Source organism: Montipora capricornis, chromosome 10 (assembly GCF_036669925.1).
Source record: "Montipora capricornis isolate CH-2021 chromosome 10, ASM3666992v2, whole genome shotgun sequence".
Lineage (NCBI taxonomy): Eukaryota > Metazoa > Cnidaria > Anthozoa > Scleractinia > Acroporidae > Montipora > Montipora capricornis.
In genome coordinates, this window is record NC_090892.1 from 16688626 (window position 1) to 16696219 (window position 7594).

Genomic DNA, 7594 nt, shown 5'->3' on the forward strand with positions numbered 1-7594 from the left:
TTAGAAACTCAACTCGCACTGTATAAAACATGATTTCTGAATAAATAGAACTTAGAATGCTGGAGTATAGACTTTTTGTTATTGGGAGGAATTTTCTGAAAACAACTTGCTATGACAAGCCGTGTTTACTCGGAAAAATCTTTCAGGAAATTTGTGCAATTATAAATTAGTGATTACTGGTGCAGACTAAAAATGGTCTGTGTTGAAAACAAGTACATGGCTATGTTAACACTGGGCAATTTTTCGCGCATCTTGTTTCACTCTGCCACAGACCGTGACATTCCGCGCAACATTTTGTTGTCAAAGTCAGACAACCCTGAGGATGCGAGAACGCGTGACGTCACGTTATTTTGAGACAGTTGTAACGGCCGATTCAACTGATCGAAGAAAATCTTCCATAAAAACTTCAAATCGCGATGTTTCTTTTCGAACCGTTATTTTATGGACAGCCAGATAAATAAAGTTCACTCGCCCACTATTTTCTGCGTTGGCCTGAGTGATTTGATGGGTTTTTTGAACGCTTTCCCCTTCAGATCCAACGCGTCGTCACATACAATATAAATAGACAAGGCGTGCAACTTCCAAGACCGCTCACGGCCGAGTTCCCCCCAGGATTTAGCTGAATTTCTCCAACTTACAAAGGTCGCTCGCCTTCCAGCCTTCGGCACGTAAAAAATCGATAATTGTGCTAGCATCGTGCCAAAAATCAACGCATTTACACGCCTCTGCAACCTCAAAATTCTGCTGGATTTTCAAGCTACTCTCAGGTTTTTGTTATCGTCAGGTGATGCGGACAGGAGTCATGGATCATTGGAAATTGATAACCGTCATCAAAATCAAATTAACCAATCAAAACCTCAGATTTCCCCCAAGAGAGACAAAATTATTAATCTGTGCTTTTTGATTGGCTAATTTGATTTTGATCAATAATTCTGTTCGGAAATAATCAAAGGGAATCTGGAAAAGATCAATACAGAGTATGGTCATCGAACAGTCTGGACATGAATGTTGTAGCACCATGCATCACTCATTGCGCGTGCAGACAAACTACTGTTGAATATGACAAAGTTAATGCACAAATTCTGCACAATTTTCTTTGCCACTCAATTTGTTTCGTTTTCTACAACAACTGGAAGGATACAGAAATTCTGTATCGCAGATGAGTGCCTTGAAAGGACATACATGCAAACATTCAGCAATTTGACAATTTTATGAGGCAGAAGCAATTTACCATCAACTAGACCCTCCGTGACACTGGGTTGCCTGTGGTACGTGCACCGTTCCAGACAAATTTTTTCAAGTTGGGGGGTCATTAAGACCATTTAAGGGGTCTCCCAGAAGTCATACCAGCAGAGGCCCTTTGGCTCACAGGTCCTCACACGTTTGTACGACGAAACAGATCGTTTTCTGAGGTTAAAAACCTGGCTACCGGCCTCTTAATTAATCATTTGTCAGAAAGAAGAAATTCCTGTCCTCTTTAGAAAAAATAAACACGCATTGCTTACGTGTGGTAGTGACGTAACACAGCGATTTATTCCATATAAAATGTCAACTGAGCTGTGTGTTGTCTTCCAAGAGATTCAATATGTAGTTCTAACAATGCACGATATTGTTTTGGTATTGTCTATCATTATTGTATACGTAGTGCCGTGGTAGAAGACTTCAGTGGGTAAATAGCCTGAGAAGACATGTGGTTACTAGCAAAGTACTGAACCCAGAAAGATTGAAGAAAATAAATGGGAAGTGAGAAACATTGGCCTCTAGGCTGACATGTTGATAATTTTAAAGCTCCCTCACAACTTCTTTCACCACGTGAAAGCGTGTCCTCTGAGCAGCTTTGTAATAGTAAAGTTTACTAAAGTAGTTTACTAAAGTAGTGACCCTATCCGGCGGGATTAGTATCTGGATGGGTGACCATACCCCTTCGTAAAACAGAAGCATTGGACCGAAAATACTATCAACGCTAACAAACGCGAACTCAGCAAGGTACAGATTTTGTTAGCTTGCTTTATGCAAAAACAAATATTGATGCAAAAGTAAATTGATACACTGTTTTTAAAAAGAGCAGAAGGAAGTTTCCCAGGACGGTCGCTCGAGAATAACATATTTACGACATGAAAACAAAATTAATTTTGAACCGTGAATATAGAATATAAAAAGTTACGATCAGCGACAAACATTTTGGGAGATTTTTGCTACGTTCAATTTTATTATTGTACTTTTGGTTGCACAAATAAATCGCAAAATCGAAAGTGACATCGCCGGAATTCAGCGGGCGCCGTGATTAAGTTACCGCGGCATGTTTACTCGCCAAACAGTGAAGCATCTGTGTCAAATGATGGCAAGATACCGGGTTTTTGTAAGTTTCTTTTTCTGTCAAGTGTTATAAAGTTTGACAATAAATGAGCGAATTCAAAACAAAGATCACAATCGCCCAAACTCTGAGTGAGGTTTGTTTCTGCAAAGTCAAAAATTTACTCTCCAAGACGAGGTTATTTATCACCAGGTAATTCCATCATTTTGGAAATAGTAGCTACTTTATTATTCATCGGCGTCATAATTTTTTGCTGATTTTGGGGCTCATTTTGTTGAAACTCAAGCACGCTTCCAACAGACCTCTTTATTTTCGTGAAACCTTTCCTGCTTACAGAGCAATACTAAAAATATCCTCCCGTATCACGTTTCAACCTTAAGCTCGAAAATTCAATACACAACATGATATTATAATTCACAAAGACAGAAAATATCACAGAATCCTTTTCCAGCGAAACATTTTATTGAAACAAACAACATAAGATGCACTAAAACGCCATTCGCGTTGCAATGACTTTCGACGCCATTGCTGGTTAACGAGAATAACAAACTCACGAGGCAGAATGTATATTTATATTTAATTAAGTTAGCACAACAGAAAAACGCTAACCTCATTTTGACACGAAAATGCTTTACTATTGCCATAAAAACCATCCAGTTAAGCTAGCATATTATAAAACATGGTGAATTCATAAAGGCCACCTTTTCCAGCGAACAATTTTTTGAAACAAACAACATATTTGGAGGCGAAAACCTCTTCCTATTTCATTGCATGCGTGAAGACAACAAACTCAATCGTGTCAAATTACCATGTACTTCAGGTTCAAACCCTTTGCTGAAGAACCTTTTCCTTGAATAACAAGAAAATGCTTTACTATTGCCATAAAAACTATCCAGTTAAACTCGCATATCATAAAACATGATGAATTCATAAAGGCCACCTTTTCCAGCGAACATTTTTTTGAAACAAATAACATATTTGCTATTAGAGGCAAAAACCCCTTCCTATTTCATTACGTGCGTGAAGAGAAAAAACTCAATCGTGTCAAATATGCGCAATATTACAACAAACTAAAATTTCAGGATCAAACCGTTTCCATGAAGAACCTTTTCCTTGAACAATGAAGCACAAAATAGCCGACAAGCTTTCTTTCAAATAATTCTTGGCTGTCACATTTCCAATTTTTTTTTTACCTGAAGACTGTGCAGAGTTGATCACAGATCCACTTAAGGTGTTCGATTCGTTCTCTGTCTTTGTTGAACCCATAAGTTACCAGACAATTTTCCATTTGGTTTCAGTGTTCTACATAACAGCACACTTGGTAAAATCTTAGAAATGCAGGTCACTTTGATTTCGGCACGACGGGCGACAGATTGTTGTCGAAGTCCATTACTCGTCGCTTTTGAGATTCCAGGTGTTGGTTTTTCACCGCCTGCCTAGTTTATCCAACTGACTTTTCCATTATTGAGCTCCATAAGGGTATATTTTGTTTAAGGATCCACTAAAACGCCATTCGTGTTACAGGACTTTCGACGCCATTGCAGGCTAAGTTAATGATTCTCCTGTGTCCTCCAGAGAAATCTACACATTTCCACTACCCTCTCGATCCTAAGAAAATACGCGCAGAAGGCTCTATGCACAAAGACACCACTTACCAGGGGAGTGTCAGGCAACACTTAAACCGACACGGAAAAAAAAACAAACTAGACCCTCCGTGAGGGTACACTGGGTTGCCTGTGGTACGTGCAGCGTTCCAAGCAATTTTTTTCAAGTTGGAGGGGGGGGTGACCCAGAAGTCGTACCAGAAGTCATACCAGAAGTCATACCAGCAGAGGCCCTTTGGCTCACAGGTCTTCACACGTTCGTACGACGAAACAGATCCTTTTGTGAGGTTAAAAACCTGGCGACCGGCCCATTAATTAATCATTTGTCAGAAAGAAGAAATTCCTGTCCTCTTTAAAAAAAATTGACACGCATTGCTTATGTGTGGTAGTGAAGTAACACAGCGATTTATTCCATAATGTCAACTGAACTGTGTGTTGTCTTCCAGGAGCTTCAAGTTGTCCTTGCGTAATATGTAGCTCTAACAGTGCACGATATTGTTTTGGTATTGTGTATCATTGTAGTGAAATGGTAGAAGTCTTGGGTAAATAGCCTGAGAAGACATGTGGTTACTAGCAAAGTACTGAGCCCAGAAAGATTGAAGAAAATAAATGGGAAGTGAAAAACATTGTCTTCTGGGATGACATGTTGACCGTTGTCTTTGCGTAATATGTAGGTCTAACAGTACACGATATTGTTTTGGTATTGTCTATCATTGTAGCGCCATGGTATAAGTCTTAGATAAATAGCCCCTTGAGAAGACATGTGGTTACTAGCAAAGTACTGAACCCAGAGAGACTGAAGAAAATAAAAGGGAATCGAGAAACATTGGCTTCTGGGCTGACATGTTGATCATGCAACTTCTTTCCACCACAAGTGTAAGCGTGCACTGACAGCATCTGACAGCATCTGAAAGCTTTGTAAACAACAGTTGAAAGCTGAAGTTATACCTATTCGGCGGGGTTAGTATCTGGATGGGCGACCTAAGAAATATACCACTCAGTAACAGAAGCATAGGACCGAAAATTCTATTTTAATGCTATCAAATGCGAACCAAGCAAGATACAGATTTTGTTAGCTTGCTTTATCCAAAACAAATATTGATGTAAAAGTAAATAAATATGGATACACAGTTTTTAAGAAGAGCAGAAGGAAGTTTCAGGACGGTCGATCGAGCATAAAATATTTTGCCATCGGTAATAAAATCTACGACATGAAAACAACATTTATTTTGAACCACGAATATAAAAAGTTACCATCAGCGAAAAACAGTTTGGGAGATTTTAGTTGTTTTGTTGTAATTGTACAAGTTTGGCTGCACCGAGTAAATCGCACATCGAATTCAGCGAGCGCAGTGATCAAGTTACCGCGTTATTTTACCGCGGCATGTTTACTCGCGAAACAGTGAAGCATCTGTGTCAAATGATGCCAAGCTACCGGGTTTTTGTTTTTGTTAGTTTTCTTTTTATTTCGATTGTTATAAATTTTGACAAGAAATGTGCGAATTCAACACAAAGATCACAATCGCGCAACTCTCAGAGGTTGACCATTGTTTCTGGAAAATCAAAAATTTACTCTCCAAGACAAGGTTATTTATCACCAGGTAATTCCATCGTTTTGGTAATAGCAGCTACTTTATTATTCATCAGCGTCACAATCTTTTGCCGATTTTGGGGGTCATTTTGTTGAAACTCAAGCACGCTTCCAACAGACCTGTTTATTTTCGTGACTAATGCGTTACCACAAAAATTCTCCCCGTATCACATTTCAACACATGTATGCAAATTTGCTAAGCTCGAAAATTACACAACATGATAAATTTACAAAAGCTAGAAATTTCACAGAAATATTTTCCAGCGAAACATTTATTGAAACAAGCAACATATTTGCTATAAGAGGCAAGAAACCCTTCCTATTTCAGTTGCGTGCGTGCAAGCGAAACAAACAATCACAAAGCATATGCAATTAAATAAATTTCTGACAGTTCACATTCAACCCTTTTCGAAAGAACCTTGACCGTAAATAATAAAGCACAAAAGAGACAACAAGCTTTCATTCAAGTAATTTTTCACTGTCACATTTCCAAATATTTTACACCTTTGCTGAGTTGAGTACAAAATACCGGTAAATGTAAATTGTCAGACAACTAAGATGCGACTTGAGTAAACACTGTGATGCATTCTTGTTGGCGTTCGATTCCTTCAATGTTAATTTGTTAAATCATAGTTAGTAACTATGGTTAAATCCATAAAAAAATTGCTATTTGATTTCCGTGTTTTATATAATACCAAGTTAGTAAAATATTAGAAACAAAGCTCACTTGATATCCAAAGGTGAAAAATGAAATTGTTGTCGAAGACCATTACTCGTCTCTTACAATCCAGATATTTATTTTTCAGCGCTGTCTTGCTCATACAATTGACGATCCATTCTTGAGCTCCATGAGGGTATATTTTGTTTAAAGATCCACTAAAACGCCATTCACGTCAATGACTTATTAGTGAAATTTCCAATTGTTATACTGGAAGACTGTGCAGAGTTGAGAACAGGTAAATACAAATCTGACAAATAGCGAGACAACTGAGATAACAGATCCACTATATGGATTCCTTATCTGTCTTTGTTGAACCCACACTGAGTTACCAGAGAACTGTTCATTTGGTTTGAGTGTTGTACAAAACACCACGCTTGGCAAAATGTTAGGAAGACTGCTCACTTTGATTACGGCTCGACGGGCGACAGATTGTTGTCGAAGTCCATTACTCGTCGCTTCTAACATTCGACCGCCTGTCCTGTCCAGTATCCAATTCGCTTGCCATTATTGAGCTTCATTAGGGTACATTTTGTTCAAAGATCCCCTAAAACGCCATTCGCGTTACATGACTTTCGACGCCATTGCCGGTTAAGTTAATCGTTCTACTGTGTCCACCAGAGAAATCTACGCATTTCCCACTACCCTCTCGATCCTAAGAAAATACGCGAAGAAGGCTCTATGCACAAAGACACCACTTAGCAGGGGAGTGACAGGCAGGACTTTTACCGACACGGAAAAAAATAAAGAAAAAAAAAAGAAAACGAAAAATAAAAAAACGACGAAATTAAAGACAGATTCCGACTGGGTTGGCAACCCAGTAACTAGATGCTTCTGTGAAGCATACACTGGCTTGCCTGTGGTACGTGCTACAGAAAATCAGAAGGCACTGAATTGTGTGGTATTGAAATACAGCATTCCAGTCTCTGAAGAATAACAAAAAAAAGAGAAGCGAGAAACATTGGCTTCTGGGCTGACATGTTGATAATTTTCAAGTTCCCTCACAACTTCTTTTCACCACAAGTGTGCCCTATGAGCATCCGAAAACTTTGTAATACTAAACTTCACTGAAGTCAAGTCCTGTTTCGCGGAGTTAGTGTTGGGATGGGAGACCAAAAAAATAAACCCCTCATAAAAAACAGAAACATCTGACCGAAAATACTATTAACGCTAACAAATGCTGATGATGAAAAAGCAAATAAATATTGATACACAGTTTTCAGAAAGAGCAGAAGGAAGTTTCCCGGACGGTCGATCGAGAATAAAATATTTACGACATGAAAACAACCTTAATTTTGAACCTTGAATATAGATCGTTTTCACTGTCACGCAATAAAAAAAATAAATCAAAAACTATCCAGTGCAAA